Source organism: Balaenoptera borealis, assembly GCF_965194805.1.
Source record: "Balaenoptera borealis genome assembly, chromosome: 15".
NCBI lineage: Eukaryota > Metazoa > Chordata > Mammalia > Artiodactyla > Balaenopteridae > Balaenoptera > Balaenoptera borealis.
The window spans coordinates 31293741-31318176 of record NC_138871.1 but is presented as its reverse complement, the minus strand read 5'-3'; the positions used below and the strand labels follow the sequence as shown (position 1 = coordinate 31318176).

At 42.2% G+C, this 24436-nt stretch overlaps 1 protein-coding gene and 1 long non-coding RNA gene across 2 annotated transcripts in view; one reads left to right on the top strand and one right to left on the bottom strand.

The window, feature by feature from the left end:
* The window catches only part of ADD2 (adducin 2), a 112810-nt gene extending 92740 nt beyond the window's left edge, over positions 1-20070 (bottom strand). The window contains exon 1 of the mRNA XM_082356344.1: positions 18897-20070. The gene's annotated coding sequence lies outside the window, so the exon portion shown is untranslated. The remainder of the gene's footprint in view (positions 1-18896) is intronic.
* The window catches only part of LOC309611685, a 732894-nt gene that overhangs the window by 615739 nt on the left and 92719 nt on the right, over positions 1-24436 (top strand). The window lies entirely within an intron of this gene.

Genomic DNA, 24436 nt, shown 5'->3' with positions numbered 1-24436 from the left:
CTGAAGAGCAGCTTGTCAGGAACCCGGATTTGCAGTTATTACGTACGGCTACACCCTGGGTCAGTGCCTTGTCTTCTCTCAGCTCCATTTGCCTGAACCTATGACTAGGGGTGGGGTGGGGTCAGGGGTGGGGGGTGGAGGGGCGGGAAGGGTGGCGGCCTTTCCACCTCGACAGGCTGGAATTCCAGCGGCAACGTTTCACATATGTGACATCTGACACATGTTACTCAGAAACATAAAGACAGATGAGTTCATTTGTATATAAGAATCTTACTTCCTAGGATATTTCTTTGAGCTGAAGTAGAGAAAGGAATGCAATTTTATGTTTGGGGTAATGTTTGTCTTGACATATTGATTCTTTAGAGAAAGGTGTAATAGAAATTGCTAGGTAATGAATGTAGGTCTTCCTTTCCTACCCTTAAAAGAAACTCACACTTACAAAATGAATTATTCACATTACAAAATATGTTGTTATTTTATGAACAAGTTTACTAAAGATTTCCCTTAAAATAAACAACAGAGCAAAATAGTGACTTCACCTGCTCTTCCCCAATCTAAACAACCCAAGATCCTTCAGACTTTCTTCATCTGAACTACTTTCCATCTACTTGACCATGTACTTTGTTTTTTCCTGAAACCCAGCCACTTTTCATCATACATTGTAAGTGTGATAACCAACACAGAGCACAATACTCTCAAAACTGAACAATGCACAGAAAGCTTAGGAAAAGAATACATCTTGGAGCCTGAAGGTCATTTTCTCAATGTATCCCACAGGTTACAGAAAATGCAGTGATGTCATGAGAAATGAAAGAATCCCTGCTTTTCACAAGGACACACAAGATACAATGTCTTTGTAAGGTACATCATGATATTGTAATTATCAGACAAAAATGTTTTAAAATGTTTTAAACGCAAATAGGCCTTGTCAAAAATGGTTTGAGGATGTCAAAGAGACTATAAATTCCATAACACACACACTTTGGACATTTGCCTGTGGACATTTGCAGTGTGATTTGTGCTTACCAAGGACACAGACACCTTAAAATAAGACACTGTCTCCCTAATTATCTAATTATATCAACAGCACTATTGACTCTTACATTGACAACAAAGGAGAAAAATAAGTCAAAATAATGAATTAAGTTTTTTAAAGTCATAAACTGCTGGTCTATGTAGGGTTACCTAGTTATAAGTTTTTCTCATCCAAAAAATGAAATTAATAATCCCATCTACCTTATAGGGTTGTCATGATAACTAGATTTAAATACATATAAGTATAAATGTATAGCATTGTCTTAGTCTACTTGGGCTGCTATAACAAAATACCCTAGACTGGGTGGTTTGTAAACAACAGAAATTTATTCCTCACAGTTCTGGAAGCTGGGAAGTCCAAGATCACATCACCGGCAGATTCAGTGTCTGATGAGGGCCCATGTCCTGGTTCATAGAGGGCTGTCTTCTTGCTGTGCCCTCATATGGAAGAAGAGGCAAGAGAGCTCTCGAGTGTCTCTCTGAGGTCTATTTTATAAGAGCGCTAATCCCCATTCATGAGGGCTCTGCCCACTTGACCTAATCACCTCCTAAAGGTCCCACCTCCAAACACCATCACATTAGGGGAGATGTAAACATTCAGTCTATAGCAATCATTAATATAGTCTGACATGTAGAATGTACTCAATAAATGCCAGTTACTACTATTATTATGGAGCCAAGTGGAAAGATTTGGGATATGTTTTAGAGAATTGAACCAATGCAATATTCTGATGGATTAGACAAGAAAGTGAAGGAAAGAGAGAAACCAAGGACAATTCCAAGATTTTTGGCATGGGCAACTGGGAGGATGATGTAATACAGAGAAAAGTGGGTTTGAGGAAAGATATCAAGAACTATAACAGGGTCATGTGAGGTTTGGTCTGAGATGCCTGTAAGACATCCATGTGGAAATGTCAAGGAGGTCATTGGGATTACAAGCCTGCAGCCTCACCACTCAAAGTAAGGTCCCCAGACCAGCAGCACCATCATCACATGGGAGCTTGTTGAAAATGCAGAATCTTAGGCCCCAGACTAATGAAATCAGAATCTGCATTTTAACAAGATCCCCAGGTGGTCAGTATGCACATTAAAGTTTGAGAAGCACTAAGCTAGAGCTCTGGTGAGAGAGAGACTTCGGAGATATCAGCATTTAAATAGAGTCTGAAGCTAAAGCCTGGATGAGCTCTCCTAGGGACAGTCTGTAAGGAGACTAGGTGGCCCCGGGTAGGGTAGAGCCGTGGGGCTCTCCCACATTTAGAGGTCTGGTAAGGATGAGGGGAACCACACAGAGGAAGAGGAGGAACAGCCAGTGAGGCTAAGGGAAATCCAGGAGAGTAAAAGGTTCCAGAAGGCCAGAAAATGGAATGTTTCAGGAAGTGTTCAACTGTATTGAATGCTGCTGATGGGTCAGGTAAGATAAGAACAGGGTAGAGGCCATTAGGTTTGGCAACGTGGAGGTCATCAATGACCCTGACAAGAGCAATTTCACTGGTATAGAGAGGACAGATTCCCAAGTGCAGACAGTGAGGAAGAAGGGAGACAGAGAGCAAAGGCAACTCTTGCAAGTTTGCTGAGCACATAAAGAGAGAAATGGGGTAGTAGTTGAGATGTTTACGTAGGAGATACTAGAGCATGCCTGACTACCAAGGGGAATGTTGTAATTGAGGGAGGCAGAGAGGGAAGGCGATGATTCAGAAAAGGGAAAGACCAGCTGCTGGAGTAGTGTTTTGAGGTGAGAGGGAAGGGGCCCAGAACCCAGAAGGAAGGACAGCCTCTGACAGAAGAAGAACTCAGCTCATTGCTTCTGTTTCTCAATGAACTCAGAGGCACCCAGCAAGGTGGGGGGTGGGGTGGGGAGGGAAGGAGATTTAGAGAAAGGAGGAGTGAAGTAGTCGTTTTGGAGAGTGGGAAAGTAAGTGCCTCAGGATTGCCAGGTAGTCAGGGAGTTTCTTTGAGATTTTTGGCTATGCGTTTAAGAAAACCCACGCTTTCCCATAACATGCTTCATTCCTCCAAAAACGTCCTACCCTAATGCATGAGCCATAAATTATGAGAAAGTGCATCTTCTCCATCCATTCTCACTATTCTCGTAAGCATTTTATTAGTTAAAGGTCACCATCAGCAGAGCAAGACTAGACAAGGAGTCATTGCAGAGCCACAGCAAGACGGTGAGACAAAAGGACAGATGCCTTCTGTCCCCTCCCTGAGATTTATGGCTGGGGGTGACACAGGAATTAATGACATGAAAACACGAGATGCCTCAAGAGAGGAAGTTTTCCTCCTCATCTCACAATTCACAAGAAGAGCTAGGAGATCCCTCACGAGACTAGTACTTTGGTAAACAACACCAGCTACTGTGAATGGCCTTTAATTGAGTTTTGAACAAGCCCCAAGTCAATAATGCTTCCTTGGTTACCGCCCTTCCTGCTTGGAAACCAAACTCATTGAACAGTCACATAATTCTTGGCAGCACCCACTAATCCAGCTACATACACCCCCTTTCTGTGATCCCAAAATCAAAAATCTAAAGCCTGCCTTTCCCCGGAGCACACGGCACTCACAGCACACGCCTCACACACTCAGCACCTGCACGCAGTGTACATGGCCTCCTCGCGCCCTACAGCCACCTCTATTTTCACTGTTTCAAAAACCCCTTTGCCTTGGGAGTACACACCCTCCACCTAGACTTCCCATCACCCCTCCTTTGGGCTAGCCTCTACTGCTCTCCTGGTCACTTCTCTCGATCACTGATGACTTCAGCTCCTTCCTGGCTGACCGTCTTCCCCTCCGTCACTATCCTTACTCATTCCTGATGATGCCGATTTCAGCCTCCATATCCATGCAGTGATCCACCCAACACCCAACCTCACATTTTCTTGGCCTCTAGAGCCAATGATCTCTCCTTTCAATCCAGCCTCAGCCACCCACTCCCATGGGCACATACCCTAGATTTTGCTGTCACCAGCAAGATCACCACCTCCCCCATCTGGAGTTCACATCCTACTCCTTGACCATGCCCTTCCAGCCCACCTACTCAGATATCCCTCCTCTAAGAATTCAGTGTCTCCAAGACCTCCTACTCACTTTCTCACCCCAAAATCCACCCTTCACATCCCTTCTTTTCTAGCTTCAATTAACTACTCCAGCTGGGTAACCACTTTGCAAAACACCTCTAACCCCTCTGTTCTTCTGTCCTCCACTATTCTCACCATGCAGAGCCTCACCTTTGGTCAAACCCTACATGACCTTGCTTCCAGTGTGCATCTGAGCAGTTGACCCTTGCACACAACCGTGCAGACTGGACTCATTTCAAAATTCCCTCCACACCTTTCAAATGATTTCTTAACATTGCCAGGCAACCTGCCTTTCCCCCGTGTCGACTCTTCAAGAGGATCGTTTCCCACCTTCTCATCTCTCCTCAATTCTCTCCCATACCTTCCTCACCCCCACTCTCAGCCAATGGTGTCATCTCAAACAGCATAATGAAATGCTTGCAATCAGCCCATGCTACCTCATCCTCCGACCCAATCCCACTAACCCACGTGAGTCAGCTCAGTGTCACCTCCCCAGAGAGGCCTTCTCTGGCCACTCTGGCTAAGCAGCCTCCTCTTGTCACTCTCTGCTTACCTGAATTTATCTTCTGCATAACAAGTATCAGTGCCTGGCACCATTCGTTTGTTTGCATGTTTAGCATCTTTCTCTTCTTCCTAGAGGGTGACCTCCTAGTTTGCCCTGGCATTCCCAGCACCTGGAACAGTAGCTGCGCATAGAGGGAGTTCAGTAAACCCTTGTCAACTGACTGACTGATATTCGTAGTTGAACCACGCAAACCTACCTACAACTGTAATAAATTACTCATTGCTGCTAGTATACCTCAATCATGGTAAAAATGTTATGGCAGAATACACATAACATAAAATTTACCATCTTAGCCATTTTTAAGAGTACAGTTCAGTGGTATTAAATATATTCTTAATGTTGTTCAACCATCACTACCATACATTCCATAACTCTTTTCATCTTGAAAAACTGAAACTCTATAACCATTAAATAATAACCATCCATTTCCCCCACCCCAGCCCCCAGCCACCACCATTCTACTTTCCATCTCTATGATTTTTACTACCCTCAGTACTTCATATAAATGGAGTCATCCAGTATTTGTCTTTCTGTGATTGGCTTATTTTACTTAGTGTATGTCCTCAAGGTTCATCCATGTTGTAGTATATGTTAGAATTTCCTTCTTTTTAAGGCTGAATATTATTCCATTGTATGTATATACCACATTTTCCTTGTCCATAGATGGACACTTGGGTTGCTTCCTTGTTTTAGCTAATGTGAATAATGCTGCTATGAACATGGGTATACAAATATCTCTTCAAGTCCCTATGTCAATCAAATTTAAATATACATTTTCTTGAACATCTTTTATTTAACCTTTTTTCCCCTCCCTTCACCCCCCCAAATTAACAGTAGGGCTGCTATCTGGGCCAAATATATCTATTTTAAAGAGGTATTGGGGAATTCCCTGGTGGTCCAGTGGTTAGGACTCTGGGCTCTCACTGCCAAGGGCCCAGGTTCACCCCCTGGTCAGGGAACTAAGATCCTGCATGCTGCGCAGCACGGCCAAAACAAACAAATAAGTAAATAAATAAATAAAATTACTATCCCTCTACTCTACCACCAAAACAACTCCTCTTTAAAAAATAAAATAAGGGCTTCCCTGGTGGCGCAGTGGTTGAGAATCTGCCTGCCAATGCAGGGGACACGGGTTCGAGCCCTGGTCTGGGAAGATCCCACATGCCGCAGAGCAGCTAGACCCGTGAGCCACAATTACTGAGCCTGCGCGCGTCTGGAGCCTGTGCTCCGCAACAAGAGAGGCCGCGATAGTGAGAGGCCCGCGCACCGCGATGAAGAGTGGCCCCCGCTTGCCACAACTGGAGAAAGCCCTCGCACAGAAACGAAGACCCAACACAGACAAAAATAAATAAATAAATAAAAATAAATGTACTAAAAAAAATAAAAATAAAATAAAATAAAATAAGGAGGTATTTACTGACTAAAAGTATAAAGACCAGAACTTGGAGTAAGCAAATTTTAAAATTGGAATCAATATTAAAGCTGTCTTGGGACTTCCCTGGTGGCACAGTGGTTAAGAATCCGCCTGCCAATGCAGGGCACACGGGTTCGAGCCCTGGTCCAGGAAGATCCCACATGCCGCGGAGCAACTAAGCCCGTGCGCCACAACTACTGAGCCTGCGCTCTAGAGCCCGCAAACCACAACTACTGAGCCCACGTGCCACAACTACTGAAGCCCGCGTGCCTAGAGCCCATGCTCCGCAACAAGAGAATCCACCGCGGTGAGAAGCCCGTGCACCACAACGAAGAGTAGCCCCTACTCACTGCAACTAGAAAAAGCCCGCGCGCAGCAATGAAGACCCAATGCAGCCAAAAATAAATAAATAAATTTATTAAAAAAAAAAAAAAAAAAAGCTGCTTTCCTCCCTTCCTCTCTCCCTCCCTAAGGGAGCAGCCCCTCATAGTACAAACCACAGCATCCTCCAGAGAAGAGCTCCAGAAGCAGCCTGTGCAGGAGGGAAGGCTCATGTACCCCGGTCCTGAAATCAGCCCCCTGACATCACCTTCCTCTCAGCAACTCCCCCCGAGTCTCCCATTCCACGCCCCCTGTTACGCTTCTGCTCCCCCTTTGAGACTAAGGAAAAATCCTTTTCCTGTTTACCTCAGAATGGCAGAGCCTTCCTGACATTTAAAAGACAAGAAACAACAAAAAAGAGATACTGTGGCATATAAGCAAATGAAAAGATGCTCAGTGGCATTGATCATTAGGTAAATGCAAATTAAAAACACAATGAGATACTACCCCACACTTATGATGGATAAAATTTAAAAAACAACAACAACAACTAACAATACCAAGTACAGAACAATGAGAACTCTCATACATTGCTGGTGGGAATGCAAAATGGTTCTGTCATTTTGAAACCGTTTGGCAGTTTCTTATAAAGTTAAGCATACACTTAACCACACTGGAATCCCACTCCTAGGGATTTACCCAAGAGAATTGAAATCTCGTGTTTATACAAAAACCTGTAGGCCAATATATATATAGTGGCTTTATTCACAGTCATCAAAAACTGAAAACAACCCAAATGTCCTTTAGTGAGTGAATGGCTAAACAAATTGTGGTACAGCCATCCAAAGGAATATACAAAAAGGAGGGACTATTAATATTGTAACAACATGGTTGAATCTCAAAAACATTAGGCAAAGTGAAAGAAGTCAGACACAAAAAGCTACTGTATGGTCCCATTTATATGACATTCAGGAAAAGGCAAAACCAAAAACAGATGAGTGGTTGTCAGGGGCTGTGGGTGGAGGGAGAAGATTCATTACAAAGGGGCATGAGGGCCCTTTTTCTACTTTGATTGTGGTGGCGGTTACATGACTGTATATATTTGTCAAAATTCATAGAACTGGACTTCCCTGGTGGCACAGTGGTTAAGAATCCCCCTGCCAATGCAGGGGACATGGGTTCGAGCCCTGGTCTGGGAAGATCCCACATGCCACGGAGCAACTAAGCCCATGCACCATAACTACTGAACCTGTGCTCTAGAGCCCGCGAGCCACAACTACTGAGCCCACATGCCACAACTACTGAAGCCTGCGTGCCTAGAGCCCGTGCTCTGCAACAAGAGAAGCCACCGCAATGAGAAGCCCGTGCACCGCAACGAAGAGTAGCCCCCTTTCGCCACAAGTAGAGAAAGCCCGTGCACAGCAATGAAGACCCAATGCAGCCAAAAAATAAATAAATTAATTAATTTTTTTAAAATTCATAGAACTATACATCTAAGGAAGGTGAATTTTACTATATATAGCATATAATATCATATATAACATATTATCTTAATAAGCTTGACTTTTTTTTAAAAAAGCACAAGTAAACAAATTAAAATGTGACCCTCTGTATAATACTGGGGGACACAATAGTAAATAATACCAGCGATACAAACAGCACCAGAAAAAGTCACTTTTAAAGAACTGGTTTCTGATCCTACGGTAGTAGTGTGCAGTGTGTACAATGGAGATTATAAAGCAAGAATGGAGACCTTCTTCTCAAAAATCTCAGTAACTTTGAAAGACTATTTTAGCAGGTAAAAGGTAATGGAGAATCTCAAATAGGAGAGACACCAAGATAGTTACAGATCAGCTTGTGGACTTGCTCTGCAAATCAAAGCCCCTCTTTCTTGTCCCTGCTCCTCATTTCCCAATGGACTTGACCTTTCTGGGGCTGCAGCCACCCATCCGTAAAATCCTGGTGAACCCAATTCACAGCAATAAAAACAAAGCTCCCTTACATAACTAAAGCTATAGATCTGCTTTAGAACATTGTTAGCTTAATTAAGTATTGCCTTCTGGGTGTCCCAGTTGCAGAATTTATGGATTTTTGTCCCACTATTATAAGTCAACTTAATAGATTTGTCATTTAACAGTATTCTCTAGCTATTTTCATTTTGTGTTTGAAGTTGACTAATGATTAACATCATGGTTAAGATGAAAGGCTCCAATTTTAATAAAGCAGCAAACAGTACAAAACAGTAGACATTCTTTAATTATGAAAAATGTTGAAAATATACAAAATTAGAGGGCACACTATAAGGAACTCCAAGCACCCATCACCTAGCTTCAGAGTAGACGGCAGTTTGCCCAGGAGAGTCCAGTATATGCCTCCGGTTCCCAGGTAATTATTAATGGCACCTCCTTTCACTCTAAAAGTGCCAGTTTAGGTGATAGATTACACTCAGCCTCAACAATTGTTAACTCAAGGGCTATTTTAGTTCACCTCCAACCCCACTCATCCCCCAATAAGAAAAAGATTCTTTTGAGACAAATCCTAGACATTGTATCATTTCCTCCATAAGTATGATAGACTTTGAAAAGGAGATTTTAATTCTTTGACAGCCTTAATGTGATATAGCTTCAGTTCAGAAGTAAATATAACAAATAGTGGCTTCAAAGCTGCTAACAGTTTTATGACCTGTAACTTTAACAGAGTTAAGATATATAAAGCAGGATCCCCAAAACTGTTTTCAGTCTTAATGATCATTGCTAAGGCTGAAAAATGAAGCAATAATCTCCAAATTAGATGAAAACATAGAGACAACTGAAATTTCTTGTGCATCATAACTCCAGATTTACTTTCTGAACAAAGAACTGTTGGCACCCACAAATCCTTGCTTCTCATCCAGGTAAAAAAAACCCAGCAGCCCCTCCCCTGTGAGAATACAATCCGTTAATTCACTTACTTTCTCTGTGAGTTCCTTACTTTCTAGGTCTAAATCAAATGTACTGTCAACTCTTGACAAATGATCTTCCATAGCACTCAGGCAAAAAGTGTGACCCAGATCCCTAGGAGAACTTTTCATCTTCTCTTAATTTTCATTTTTATCCCAATCTCTTTTAGACTATTAGCCAAACTCTTCTAATTTGCCGTTTCCACTTTTCTGGAATGTCTAAAGAGAAACAACTGAGCTCATTAGAATTGTACGTAAACTAAAAGTTAATCACCATTGAGTAGGGGTAGAAAAATGCTTCAATGTTTCTGGACTATTCTAGATGGGAGAACATACTGGAATTGAGTTGATAGGTGCTGCACCTATTTGAAAGCATTTTCATAACAGAGAAAAGCAAACCTCACCAATGTTTGAATTTAAATCATGGCCATGCCAATAGTTTGTTTTATCACTACTATGCATGGCTTGATTGAAAATTAATACCTTGGCTTCTAATTTAAGATGGCAGGCCTAATCCCACCTATCACTACGTTTTTCTCTCTTCTTAGACTCCATTAAATTGATAATAAGGGAATAAAAATACATAATCCCACAATGACAAAGTAAAAGCAGATCATCAACAGAGAAGAGATTTCAACAAGTTTCTGGAGGACAAAAAGCAGATGGAGAACTGGTGACTAATGGTTGAAAGCAAAAGAAGCCTCAGCCCAGATTTCAGGCAGAGGATGTTGGAACCAAGGAGGCAGATGATCTGTCTGGCAGAGCCCTAAAAATGTCCTGGACTCTGAGATGGCAGGTGTTATGGAGGGGAGGAATTAAAAAGAGAATGAACACAAGGGCACAAATTGCAGTCTCTATACAGAGCAGTGGACCCTGCCCACCCCCAGCACACAGTGGTTCACAGCCAGGCAGACAGCTGTAGTTACCTCTGTATCTCAAACCAGTATATATATACTGCTGTTTCTGAATTTATCAACTTGACTTCTGGGTGAGTCTTCTTAGAGAAACTGCGTGCACTGCAGGGGGCGAACTAGAGCAGCTCTGACGGTGCCGGTGCCCTCAGGGTAACAGAATCCATTTGAACTTCACCCTGGAAGCATTTTCCACTTAGTGGTCCAAAGGTGGAGATATTGGAGCCCCTGAGAAGGATACGAAATCCTAGCATATTACTTACCGTGAACAGTGAAAAACAGCAACCCAGTTGGATAACGAGCACATTAAGAGTTTTCATCATTTAGAATTCCCTTATAGACAAATCATAGAAACCAACTATGGCAATGGAACAGAATGAATAGTTTATCAATTTTGATAATGCCAAAGTAAATGTATGGCTAGAGGGAAGGAGGAAGCAGGCAAGGAGAGGTGATGGTATAGCCTTATCTTACAGAGTAAAGTGACCCAACCAACAGTCCCTGGAATGAGAAATCTGGTTTTAATAAATGCATTGTCTGGTGTGGCAGGTATGACCAGAAGGCAGCGAAGGGATGTAGGTGTGGTATAAATGAACTACATCCTTGACTTTCATGGCAGAAGGTCACTAGATGATGATCAAAGTCTATGAATTCAGAAACAGCAGTACACACATATTATTTTGAGATACAGAAGTAACTATAGCAGAATGGAAAACACAGCTAAAATTGGTTCGCCTGTGGAGAAAGCATTTGGGGCAGGGCAGGGATTGTTGCTTTCTGTTAGAAGCCCTTCAGTCCTATTTGATTTCTTAACTATACACGTGCGTTGCCTTAAAAACAATAAAAATTGGGGGACAGGTGACGAAGAAGGAAAAAGAATGGTATGTTTTATGAAATACAATAAAGGAAGTCTTATGCAATATATGGTCGGAACAAGCATGTTATGGGTTAAGCTGGATGCTGCATAACTATGGTAACAGATGTAGCTAATTTAGGACCAAATGAGGGTGTTGGAAGGATCTAAGAGAAAGGTGGTGCGGAGAGGGAAGAAGAATAAATTCTAAATAAAGGAATGCTGAGATAACCAGGATAGATGCTCTGCCACCTGACACAAGTAAAGGTGGAAAGAACTGAACCTGCCCTCACTTTTGCAGTGTCTTTTCACCATAGATTTTTACAAATAAAAGCCAAGAGATCCTTATATCGGTGCCATGCAGAGTAAAGAAAGCAAACACGATGAAATTCATACTCAATAAAATAATTTGGGTGGAAAATCATGTCCGTTAAATGAAATTCTGTCTCCATAAAGTCCCCATGCATTTCAAAGTTTAATAACTTCATTTGTTCTTCGAGAAAAACAATTTATAAATGACATTTAAATGCACATGTATTGGCTTTCCCTTCAATAAAATGATTCACAGTTGAGCATATGTAGTTAAGTACCCCTTTCAAGATTCCACAGAAAATTACTGCAGGAATATAAAAATAGGAACAAATCTGCATCACTTCTGGTTACCAGGAAGACTGCCATCCACGCGGTAGAATCTGTGAGGAATCGACATTTTTGTAACATCGATTCTTCCCATCCAGGAACATGACATTCGATTTCTGGAGTAAATATTGGTAGTTCCTATTTTCTGTGGAAGTTGTCCATTTCTTCAAGACTTTCACATGTTAGGATAGAATAATGCATAGTGTTCTTATGATTTCAAATCTCTTCTTCTCCCCTTCACTCCATATATCATTTCTAGTGTTGTTATTTTTTTTTTTCTTTTTTCTTTTAATAAGGCTTGCTAAAAGTTTGTCTGTTGTGGAGAGGGGGAATGTCCAGAAAGATGGTCCAGCCTACATCCCCAAGGAAGGAGATGAAAAGCAGTAGAGGTAGGTACGGAACTTGGGCTTTATCCTGAGGGCAGAGGAGTGACAAGATTCCATTTTTGTTTTGGAAAGATCACTGTGGATGGATGGAGGGAGGTTGGGCTCCATGTGGGGAAGAGAAGGCGGAAGCTCTGGAGTAAGCCAGAGTTCTAGCCGGACATTACGGCTGTCTGAAACAGGAGCCCAAGCAAGCTAGACTAGCAGGATGGAGGGCAACCTCATCAACATAGGGACCAAGGTCTAGCTGGACTTCATGGAAGCTACTAGAACTGGAATCGCTGTGGCCACCTCAAGGGAGCCAAGTGGCTTCTCTAAATTGGCGAGGGGAGTAGGGGGATGACCCATGATCTGTCCTCACCCTAACGCCCTCCCCTGTTTGGCCTAATATGGCTACCAGCCCTGAGGTTCCAAGTCCTCACAGGTTCATGCCTGGTCCAATCAGCTGTCTGTGTGTGGGGATGGGGTGGAGGGTGTCCAGTGGTCCTTAGTGCTGCCATTCACAGAAGCCAGAGGGATTTGCTACTTGGCTTGATAAGTTCTTTTCAGCCACTTCAAGGCTGGGCCCAGGGAAGACCATTCTAAATATTGTATAGAGCACTGAAATTTGTTTTCTGGCTACCACATCCTAAACTCCCTAACCTCCAGGTCCTGCTTGGGTTGCTTGAGGGTTGAGGTCCTGGGTCAGATCAAGTATGCTAGGGATATTTACTGGCGGGCCAAGTGGCATTTATTTATATACTTATGTATCTTTATTTTTAGCCACAACTGTTGGGTTGACTTGAACCAACCTGGTTTGAAGCTTTACTGGGGGCTCCTTGGGCACATGTCAAGACTGGGTCCAGGCACTCAAGGTGGAGGGTGCTGAAAGAGTTCCTAGAGCCTTTTGATTTATACACCCACCCTCTCCCTGACCACATCACAGCCCTTCCAGGCCTTTCAGGCCTGGAGCTTAAGGATTATTCTAGGTCTCAACTGGGAGCACACACCTGCCTCTTCCCAGGAGAGTTCCTTATTGAATCAGGGGCTGGCTGTTGTTGGTTGGCACCATTTGTACCATATCTTCTTCTTAAAGAATATGAGCCTATTGTCTGTTCTCTTGCTGTTCTCTAAAACTAAAATAGATCTGTCTTCCTTTGCCTGGCACTGTCCCAGCTTTAGCACTGAAAGCCTCCCATCCCAGGAAACCCACCAGTCCTGGGCAACCAGGTCCTAAGTAACACACCATCAAATAACTCTGTGTGTGTGTGTGTGTGTGTGTGTGTGTGTGTGTGTCTATATACATGCATATATCTATGATAAGTGTATATCAAAAGGAAAGCAATCAAAAATATGATTATAGTGGGAGACCAACATACTTCTTGTAATCTCTGACAGATCACCTAGGTACAAAGAAAATTTTAAAACAGATTTGAACAATACAATCAGTAAACTTGTTTTAGTCCATACAATCAAACGTTGTACTCCACAGAGAATAGGCTTTCTTTTCACTTCATTCAATAACATTGGCAAACCTTTCATTTGTAGCTTATCCTGGAAGATAGACCAGGATGAATTTTTGCTGGAAGCTTGCCATTCTTTGAGTCCAGGGGATTTTGCTATTGTTGTTGAAGACAGAGGCAAGTTTTGGTATTACTGCCTTAAAATTCTTTCAGACTAAATCTATGGCAGTTAAGGTATATAGAGTCAAATTTGGGGCTGCAATCTCTCGTCTAGAGATTCAAAATTCTATTCCAAGAATCTTGGGTCTGTCAAAATGCTTGAATTATATAGCTCAAAATGCTTGAACTATATAGAAATCCCTTTTGAAGGAAAAAAAAAATCTCATGGACCGAGGGTTGACCTAAGTCACTTTTATTAAAATATAACTTAAGTATGTACACTCATAAAGACCAGTTCAAATACTTACAGTTTATAACTTTTATAAAATTAGAATGCCAAAACAAATGTGCAAATAAATACAACTATCCAACTTTAAAAGGTCAAGTTAATAAAACTAATTTACTGCAACAGATAATATTGTTTTGCTGAAACTAAAATACCATTTGGGTTTAACAATAGAAAGATGTAGCTGCAGGTCTAGTTACTACATATTACCATTATCTGAATTTTTTACTTCAACATACTAATGCAAACAATACATAAACAATGCAAAACAATATTAATAACCTCAAAAATGTGTTTGCTACTTGAAGATAATTCAGATATCATAATTTAAAATGCTGGTATCAAACCATCCTGGGGTACCTACATAAATGAAGTGCCATTTCACACTAATAAAAATAGTATTAATTGCTAACATTTATTGAACATAGATATGCTCCAAATATTTCACATGTAATACCTCTAATCCTCACAATCTTACTATGAAATCAATAACACATATTTATCCACATATTATCATAGCAACAGAGAGGTTGAGTAACTTGCCCAAAGTCTCACAGCTAGTAAGTGGAAAAATGGATTTGAAGTCAGGCAGTCTGACTCCACTTAACCATACACTAAATTGCCTGTCTCATTGCTTTGGACATAAGGTACTTATTGGGAGGTTGCTAAATCTGCACTAAATGGAGATCTAATCCAATTATTCTAAAACCAGCAAAAGCAACTTTTTCATTGTGTTTTTACTGCAACACCTGCTGCTAATAAATTGCTGCAACTTGGTCCATACAAAGGTGGAGCTGGCCCAAGAGCTTCATTCCTTGACTGTATAGCAGCGGTCACCAGATGCTGTTCTTTTTTGAGTCTGGTGAGCCTGTGCCCTGGGTGGACTCACCACTCTCCTCACGTGTCTCGATTTAAACTCCCCTCCCCCTCATCTGTGCTGTGGCCCCAGCCACCAGGCCTGCTCCTGGCCCACATGGGAAGATACAGAGGCAAACAGAGGCCCTAGCATTGCTTTGGAGGTTGCCATCAAAATGATCCAGAACATGGTTTTAATATCTATTATTGAAGATTATCACTGAAATAAAACCACTGAATTTTAGGGAATACACAGACCTCTCAAAATACATATATTCTCAGAACCCCAGGGGTCCAAGAGACCTGTGGGGTAATAGCAGGATCCCTCACACTAAGGGACACTCTAAAAAAGGCTGAGTGAAACCCATGTGTCTGATGAGGGCATGATTTAGGACATCTTTCCAAACACTGCATCATATCTGAAAAAAGTTCCTTTCTGCTCTTAGAATCAAGAATTGTTGTGCTTCTCTAAAGAAGTTTTTATTTTGTGTTTTTATGTCTGGACACATGACATTTTGTGTTTCATGCTTTTCCTACACAGCTCTTTTTTTTTTTTTTAACATCTTTATTGGTGTATAATTGCTTTACAATGGTGTGTTAGTTTCTGCATTATAACAAAGTGAATCAGCTATACATATACATATATCCCCATATCTCCTCCCTCTTGCATCTCCCTCCTACCCTCCCTACCCCACCCCTCTAGGTGGTCACAAAGCACTGAGCTGATCTCCCTGTGCTATGCGGCTGCTTCCCACTAGCTATCTATTTTACACTTGGTAGTATATAGAAGTCCATGCCACTCTCTCACTTTGTCCCAGCTTACCCTTCCCCCTCCCCGTGTCCTCAAGTCCATTCTCTACGTCTGCAACTTTATTCCTGTCCTGCCCCTAGGTTCTTCATAACCATTTTCATTTTTTTTTTAATTCCATATATATGTGTTAGCATACGGCATTTTTTTCTCTTTCTGACTTATTTCACTCTGTATGACAGACCCTAGGTCCATCCACCTCACTACAAATAACTCAATTTCATTTCTTTTTATGGCTGAGTAATATTCCATTGTATATATGTGCCACATCTTCTTTATCCATTCATCTGTCACTGGACATTTAGGTTGCTTCCATGTCCTGGCTATTGTAAATAGAGCTGCAGTGAACATTTTGGTACATGACTCTTTTTGAATGATGGTTTTCTCAGGGTATATGCCCAGGAGTGGGATTGCTGGGTCGTATGGTAGTTCTGGTTTTAGTTTTTTAAGGAACCTCCATACTGTTCTCCATAGTGGCTGTATCAATTTACATTCCCACCAACAGTGCAAGAGGGTTCCCGTTTCTCCACACCCTCTCCAGCATTTACTGTTTGTAGATTTTTTGATGATGGCCATTCTGACTGGTGTGAGGTGATACCTCATTGTAGTTCTGATTTGCATTTCTCTAATGATTAGTGATGTTGAGCATTCTTTCATGTGTTTGTTGGCAATCTGTATATGTTCTTTGGAGAAATGTCTATTTAGGTCTTCTGCCCATTTTTGCATTGGGTTGTTTGTTTTTTGATAATGAGCTGCATGAGCTCCTGCACAGCTCTTATTACAACTTGTAATCAGATACTCATTTGCGAGATTGCTTCGTGATTGTCCGTTTCTTGCATTCGGCTGTAAGTGTTGTCAGGGCAGAGACCACGTCTGTCTGCTTCACCCCTTTGTTCCCAGCACCTCTCTCAGAATCTGTGCGGAGTAGGTCCTCAGTGAATGTTTCTTGAGTGAACAAGTGAGTGAATGAGTCAGTGAATAAATAAAGCATATGAACCGTAGGCTGGTCAATTTCCCTTTTTGTATGAGCTGCTAGAAAGTTCAGAGCTGGATTTGTTTGCCTCTCATAGGTTTGTATTTTTGCAATAGCCTCATTCTTAATACAATTTTATGTCTCTACCTTTCATTTATTTTTCTTCCCATCTACTTCTTAGTCTGCCTTGCTATATTTTATGAATCCCTGTAAACTGTCTTAAATCCCTTGTAGAACACAGTAGATGATAAATATATTTATCAGAGTCTTTTTTATATGTATTTAAAATCTTAACCCTAAACCCTCTGCCAACAAACACACTTGATCACCTGTAAACTCTTAAGAATAGCTGAGATTTACTAATTCCAGCACCATATTGATATTTAAAGTAAACTCAATTCAAACCTAGAAACCGCATGCAGTGCATCATTTCTGGCAGTGTTGTATACTTTGTATGTGACAAGCACATTTCTAATCAGGCGAGACAATTGGGTGAACAAGAAAGAGCATAGGGCTTGCTACAAAAATGGTATGGATTTTGGATCAAAGAGTGATTCTCCCAAATGTATTGACATCATACTAATAATGAAAAGTTTGCTTTTACTGCGCCCTTCTAGGGGTGGGGGGGTGGGGAGTGAAAGTAAGTGGGAGGGTCTGAGCAAGATCTTGGTCCACAGGCAGAATGAAGGTAGAACATTATAAAGTAGAAATATTAAATGGCCTAGCCCCTTTTAAAATCTGTAACATATACTCTTCATATGTCAGTGAGAGGGGTGACTTGCAAGTCTGAAGCTTCACAGCTCTCTTCCCTGGTCAGACTCATTTAAAATTTAAAGCACTTTCACTTCAAATGTTACCAACTATTTTTCCCTTAAAATAAAACATCATTTGCACATCCCATTAACGAGGACATACCTCACCGCACAAGTTCAACATCTCCTGTATCTCCACCAGATCCACACCCTAGATGTGAGAGGAGGGAGTCCACCTTCCCCATCATTTGCTCCTGCCAGGACGCCGGAAACCCCTCATTTGGGGTTAGTCAGAAAGCACAAAACGTCCCTTTAGGAAACTGAGATTTGATTTCTAGTATTAATAAGGCTCTTAATGAGTCAGTTGAATCTTAGCTGACAAACTGCAAGAGGAGGGAGGAGTAGGCGTGAAGAAACAGATGGGTAATAATCATGTGTCAAAGATAAAGGATAATTTTCAAAAGAATTTGATAGGGTGTGGGCTTGGGGGCTTTTTTCCCCCTTCTTTTCTTATCTCTCTCTGTCCCTGTCTCTCTTTCTCTATCTCTCCCCACCCACCCCCTTTTTCCTTTCTTTCTTTCTTTTTTTTTTTTTTTCTTTCTTTTTTGTCAGAGGGTGGAGATTAGAGAAGAAAAGAAAGGGGGAGAAAAGGCAAGACAATAGGCTAGACCCGAGCGCCCGATCAGCATCCTAAAGCAGTCTGCCCCTCCCTTCCCCCCAACACTAGGTAGGCTGGCTGTGGTCGCGATTTCAAAACAAGCAGACGATGGCCCCCGCCTCGCGGGTGGAGCGCGGCCTCCTCCCGGGTGCAGGAGGGGAGGGGAGACAGGGGAAGAGAGGGGAAGGAAGACGAAATCTAAGAGATGAACAGACTGGCCCGATCTCCTCGCGGACAGTGGCCTTTTTTCCCTCCAAAGTGGTGGGGTCGCATACAAATTCAAACCCCCTGGGGTCCGCTCACGTGCCAGCGGCCCTCCTCCCAAGGCAAGCTGCTGCCGACGCCGCACCTGCTAGCCCCGCAGCTGCGGCGGCGCCACGGCGATGGCGAGGCCCGGGGAGCGCGCCCAGCCCTGCCGAGCGGGTCCCGCGGCTCCCCGGGAGGGCGGCGGCGGAGCGCGGAGGGAAGGGAGGGGCGGCCCCGCGAGGCGAGGCTTGCCGCCCGCCAGCCAGCCGGGACCGAGAAGAAAGCCCCACCTGTGAGGCGCTGCGCTCGGGGCGGGTGGGTTCGATCTTCCCCAGGCAGAGGCCAGCTCTTGGCAGCCCGCTTTCCAAAGAACCTCCAATGTTACATCAGCAACAGAAACCTTTAGGCATAAAGCACAGACGAGGGGAAGCGCTGCACCGCAGACGCGCTCACTAACAGACGCTCACCGACCTGGACCAACCAGCTCCCGTTCGGTAGAAGGATGCTGTAGGGGGGTCTCAAATTCGCTTAAAATAAACAAAACCAAGGCCAGCCCATGGCGCCCATTCCCAAGACGGGCTTACCTCTTGCAAGGCATCTTATCCGTCTCTGGTCTTCCGCTGCGGGTTGTTGGGGGTTTGTTTTGTTGGTCGGTTTTTCTTTTTGGGAGCTGCTTGATAAACGCACCCAGCTAATCGGCAGAGCAATGTTTTCTACTCATCCTGCAGCCCCGCACTTGCCAGAGCTGCCTGGAAATCCACCAGCAACGCAGCTTCTCCGCGTCAGTGGTAATTACAGACAACAGAGACTGCTACTCCTTGACAAAAGGCTTTCGTTCCCGCTCGTCCCTTACAGCCCTGATGTCAGAATTAAATCCATTTCCAGCACGAGGCTAGGAGGAAATGAGAGCTCTCTCGGCCCTGTGCGCTGACAAAAGGACGCTTGGCGGTGCCCACAGCGCCCCCTCTAGCGGGCCGCTGCCCGGACGCCCGAGGGCCGCGGTGCTGCAGTGCCCCCGCCCGCTCGCAGTCTCGCCGCCCGCGCTGCCGCAGTCCCGCCGCCCAGGGCCTCTGCCCACCGCCACTTCCGCACCACGAGCTGACCGGAACAGCCAAGAGCCAGTGTGAGGATGTGGTTACTAGGAAGAAAATCTGAAACTTGAGCTCCGATAGAGGTTGTATCCTCTTGGGATTAAATGGAAGCAAAGTCTTGTATTTGTAATATTTTTTTGTCTAGGAAGGACATCTTGCTTTAGAAGATTAATTCTATTCGTAATTTTAATAGCAATTGTTTGGCCATTTGAATTCCAAGCCAAAATCATACCTATTCTAATGCTGACTCCATTTTCCACAAGGGCAAAATGTTTGTTGTTGCCCTACCCTCTGCGGTTATGGGCCCAGCTCCCTCCAATTCTCACTACTTCCTCCTCTCACCCCCTCCCCTCCCGCAGTCTCCCACCCCAGCGGGAACAGGTGTTTGGTGAACGTGCAACTGGATGGAGAACCAGAATACTTGGTTACGTCCCAGACGTGCCATTAACTAGCTGTGTGACCCTGATGAAGTCACTTAACCTCTCTGGGCCTTATTGTCTTACTCTGTAAAATGACAGTGTCCCTAAGGCACCTCCCACTTCTAATTTCTGATAGTGTTTCTCAATGTGGGGCCCTCAGAATGTAGGGATATCAAGTGCTAGCTTGAGACTTTAGGCCGCATAATTTTTAGTCTTTAGACTTTAGACCCCCATAATCTCCATCAACTCCCCAAAGCTCACCTAAATCAACATTCACACTGTTTTTTTTTTCAACATCTTTATTGGAGTATAATTGCTTTACAATGGTGTGTTAGTTTCTGCTTTATAACAAAGTGAATCCAGTTATACATATACATATGTCCCCATATCTCTTTCCTCTGTGTCTCCCTCCCTCCCACCCTCCCCATCCCACCCCTCTAGGTGGTCACAAAGCACTGAGCTGATCTCCCTGTGCTATGCGGCTGCTTCCCAATAGCTATCTGTTTTACGTTTGGTAGTGTATATATGTCCATGCCTCAAGTCCATTCTCTAGTAGGTCTGTGTCTTTATTCCCCTCTTGCCCCTAAGTTCTTCATGACCATTTTTTTTGTTGTTTTTTTTTTAGATTCCATATATATGTGTTAGCATACGGTATTTGTTTTTCTCTTTCTGACTTATTTCACTCTGTATGACAGACTCTAGGTCCATCCACCTCACTACAAATAACTCAATTTCATTTCTTTGTATGGCTGAGTAATATTCCATTGTATATATGTGCCACATCTTCTTTATCCATTCATCTGTCACTGGACATTTAGGTTGCTTCCATGTCCTGGCTATTGTAAATAGAGCTGCAGTGAACATTTTGGTACATGACTCTTTTTGAATGATGGTTTTCTCAGGGTATATGCCCAGGAGTGGGATTGCTGGGTCGTATGGTAGTTCTGGTTTTAGTTTTTTAAGGAACCTCCATACTGTTCTCCATAGTGGCTGGATCAGTTTACATTCCCACCAACAGTGCAAGAGGGTTCCCTTTTCTCCACACCCTCTCCAGCATTTACTGTTTGTAGATTTTTTGATGATGGCCATTCTGACTGGTGTGAGGTGATACCTCATTGTAGTTCTGATTTGCATTTCTCTAATGATTAGTGATGTTGAGCATTCTTTCATGTGTTTGTTGGCAATCTGTATATCTTCTTTGGAGAAATGTCTATTTAGATCTTCTGCCCATTTTTGGATTGGGTTGTTTGTTTTTTTGATATTGAGCTGCTTGTAAATTTTGGAGATTTATCCTTTGTCAGTTGCTTCATTTCAAAATATTTTCTCCCATTCTGAGGGTTGTCTTTTCGTCTTGTTTATGGTTTCCTTTGCTGTGCAAAAGCTTTTAAGTTTCATTAGGTCCCATTTGTTTATTTTTGTTTTTATTTTCATTTCTCTAGGAGGTGGGTCAAAAAGGATCTTGCTGTGATTTATGTCATAGAGTGTTCTGCCTATGTTTTCCTCTAAGAGTTTGATGGTGTCTGTCCTTACATTTAAGTCTTTAATCCATTTTGAGTTTATTTTTGTATATGGTGTTAGGGAGTGTTCTAATTTCATTCTTTTCCAGGTAGCTGTCCAGTTTTCCCAGCACCACTTATTGAAGAGGCTGTCTTTTCTCCACTGTATATTCTTGCCTCCTTTATCAAAGATAAGGTGACCAGATGTGCATGGGTTTATCTCTGGGCTTTCTATCCTGTTCCATTGATCTATATTTCTGTTTTTGTGCCAGTACCATACTGTCTTGATTACTGTAGCTTTGCAGTATAGTCTGAAGTCAGGGAGTCTGATTCCTCCAGCTCCGTTTTTCTTTCCCAAGATTGCTTTGGCTATTCGGGGTCTTTTGTGTTTCCATACAAATTGTGAAATTTTTTCTTCTAGTTCCGTGAAAAATGCCAGTGGTAGTTTGATAGGGATTGCATTGAATCTGTAGATTGCTTTGGGTAGTAGAGTCATTTTCACAATGTTGATTCTTCCAATCCAAGAACATGGTATATCTCTCCATCTATTTGTATCATCTTTAATTTATTTCATCGGGGTCTTATAGTTTTCTGCATACAGGTCTTTTGTCTCCTTAGGTAGGTTTATTCCTAGATATTTTATTCTTTTTGTTGCAGTGGTAAATGGGAGTGTTTTCTTAATTTCACTTTCAGATTTTTCATCATTAGTGTATAGGAAGGCAAGAGATTTCTGTGCATTAATTTTGTATCCTGCTACTTTACCAAATTCATTGATTAGCTCTAGTAGTTTTCTGGTAGCATCTTTAGGATTCTCTATGTATAGTATCATGTCATCTGCAAACAGTGACAGCTTTACTTCTTCTTTTCCGATTTGGATTCCTTTTGTTTCTTTTTCTTCTCTGATTGCTGTGGCTAAAACTTCCAAAACTATGTTGAATAATAGTGGTGAGAGTGGGCAACCTTGTCTTGTTCCTGATCTTAGTGGAAATGGTTTCACTTTTTCACCACTGAGGACGATGTTGGCTGTGGGTTTGTCATATATGGCCTTTATTATGTTGAGGAAAGTTCCCTCTATGCCTACTTTCTGGAAGGTTTTTATCACAAATGGGTGTTGAATTTTGTCGAAAGCTTTCTCTGCATCTATTGAGATGATCATATGGTTTTTCTCCTTCAATTTGTTAATATGGTGTATCACATTGATTGATTTGCATACATTGAAGAATCCTTGCATTCCTGGGATAAACCCCACTTGATCATAGTGTATGATCCTTTTAATGTGCTGCTGGATTCTGTTTGCTAGTATTTTGTTGAGGATTTTTGCACCTATATTCATCAGTGATATTGGTCTGTAGTTTTCTTTCTTTGTGACATCTTTGGTTTTGGTATCAGGGTGATGGTGGCCTCGTAGAATGAGTTTGGGAGTGTTCCTCTCTCTGCTATATTTTGGAAGAGTTTGAGAAGGATAGGTGTTAGCTCTTCTCTAAATGTTTGATAGAATTTGCCTGTGAAGCCATCTGGTCCTGGGCTTTTGTTTGTTGGAAGATTTTTAATCACAGTTTCAATTTCAGTGCTTGTGATTGGTCTGTTTGTATTTTCTATTTCTTCCTGGTTCAGTCTCGGAAGGTTGTGCTTTTCTAAGAATTTGTCCATTTCTTCCAGGTTGTCCATTTTATTGGCATATGATTGCTTGTAGTAATCTCTCATGATCCTTTGTATTTCTGCAGTGTCAGTTGTTACTTCTCCTTTTTCATTTCTAATTCTGTTGATTTGAGACTTCTCCCTTTTTTTCTTGATAAGTCTGGCTAATGGTTTATCAATTTAGTTTATCATCTCAAAGAACCAGCTTTTAGTTTTATTGATCTTTGCTATCGTTTCCTTCCTTTCATTTTCATTTATTTCTGCTCTGATCTTTATGATTTCTTTCCTTCTGCTAACTGTGGGGGTTTTTTGTTCTTCTTTCTCTAATTGCTAGGTGTAAGGTTAGGTTGTTTATTTGAGATGTTTCTTGTTTCTTAAAGTAGGATTGTATTGCTATAAACTTCCCTCTTGGAACTGCTTCTGCTGCATCACATAGGTTTTGGGTCGACATGTTTTCATTGTCATTTGATTCTAGGTATTTTTTGATTTCCTCTTTGATTTCTTCAGTGATCTCTTGGTTATTAAGTAGCGTATTGTTTAGCCTCCATGTGTTTGTATTTTTTACAGTTTTTTCCTGTAATTGATATCTAGTCTCATAGCGTCGTGGTCGGAAAAGATACCTGATATGATTTCAATTTTCTTAAATTTACCAAGGCTTGATTTGTGGCACAAGATATGATCTATCCTAGAGAATGTTCCATGAGCACTTGAGAAGAATGTGTATTCTGTTGTTTTTGGCTAGAATGTCCTATAAATATCAATTAAGTCCATCTTGTTTAATGTATCATTTAAAGCTTGTGTTTCCTTATTTATTTTCACTTTGGATGATCTGTCCATTGGTGAAAGTGGGGTGTTAAAGTCCCCTACTATGATTGTGTTACTGTCGATTTCCCCTTTTATGGCTGTTAGTATTTGCCTTATGTATTGAGGCGCTCCTATGTTGGGTGCATAAATATTTACAATTGTTATATCTTCTTCTTGGATTGATCCCTTGATCATTATGTAGTGTCCTTCTTTGTCTCTTGTAATAGTCTTTGTTTTGTTTTTTTTTTAACAATTTTTTAAAATTAATTAATTTATTTATTTACGGCTGTGTTGGGTCTTCGTTTCTGTGCGAGGGCTTTCTCTAGTTGTGGCAAGCGGGGGCCACTCTTCATCGCGGTGCATGCGCCACACCTCTCACTATCGCGGCCTCTCTTGTTGCGGAGCACAGGCTCCAGACGCGCAGGCTCAGTAGTTGTGGCTCACGGGCCCAGTCGCTCTGCGGCATGTGGGATCCTCCCAGACCAGGGCTTGAACCCGTGTCCCCCGCATTGGCAGGCAGACTCCGAACCACTGTGCCACCAGGGAAGCCCTAGTCTTTGTTTTAAAGTCTATTTTGTCTGATATGAGAATTGCTACTCCAGCTTTCTTTTGATTTCCATTTGTATGGAATATCTTTTTCCATCCCCTCACTTTCAGTCTGTATGTGTTACACTAT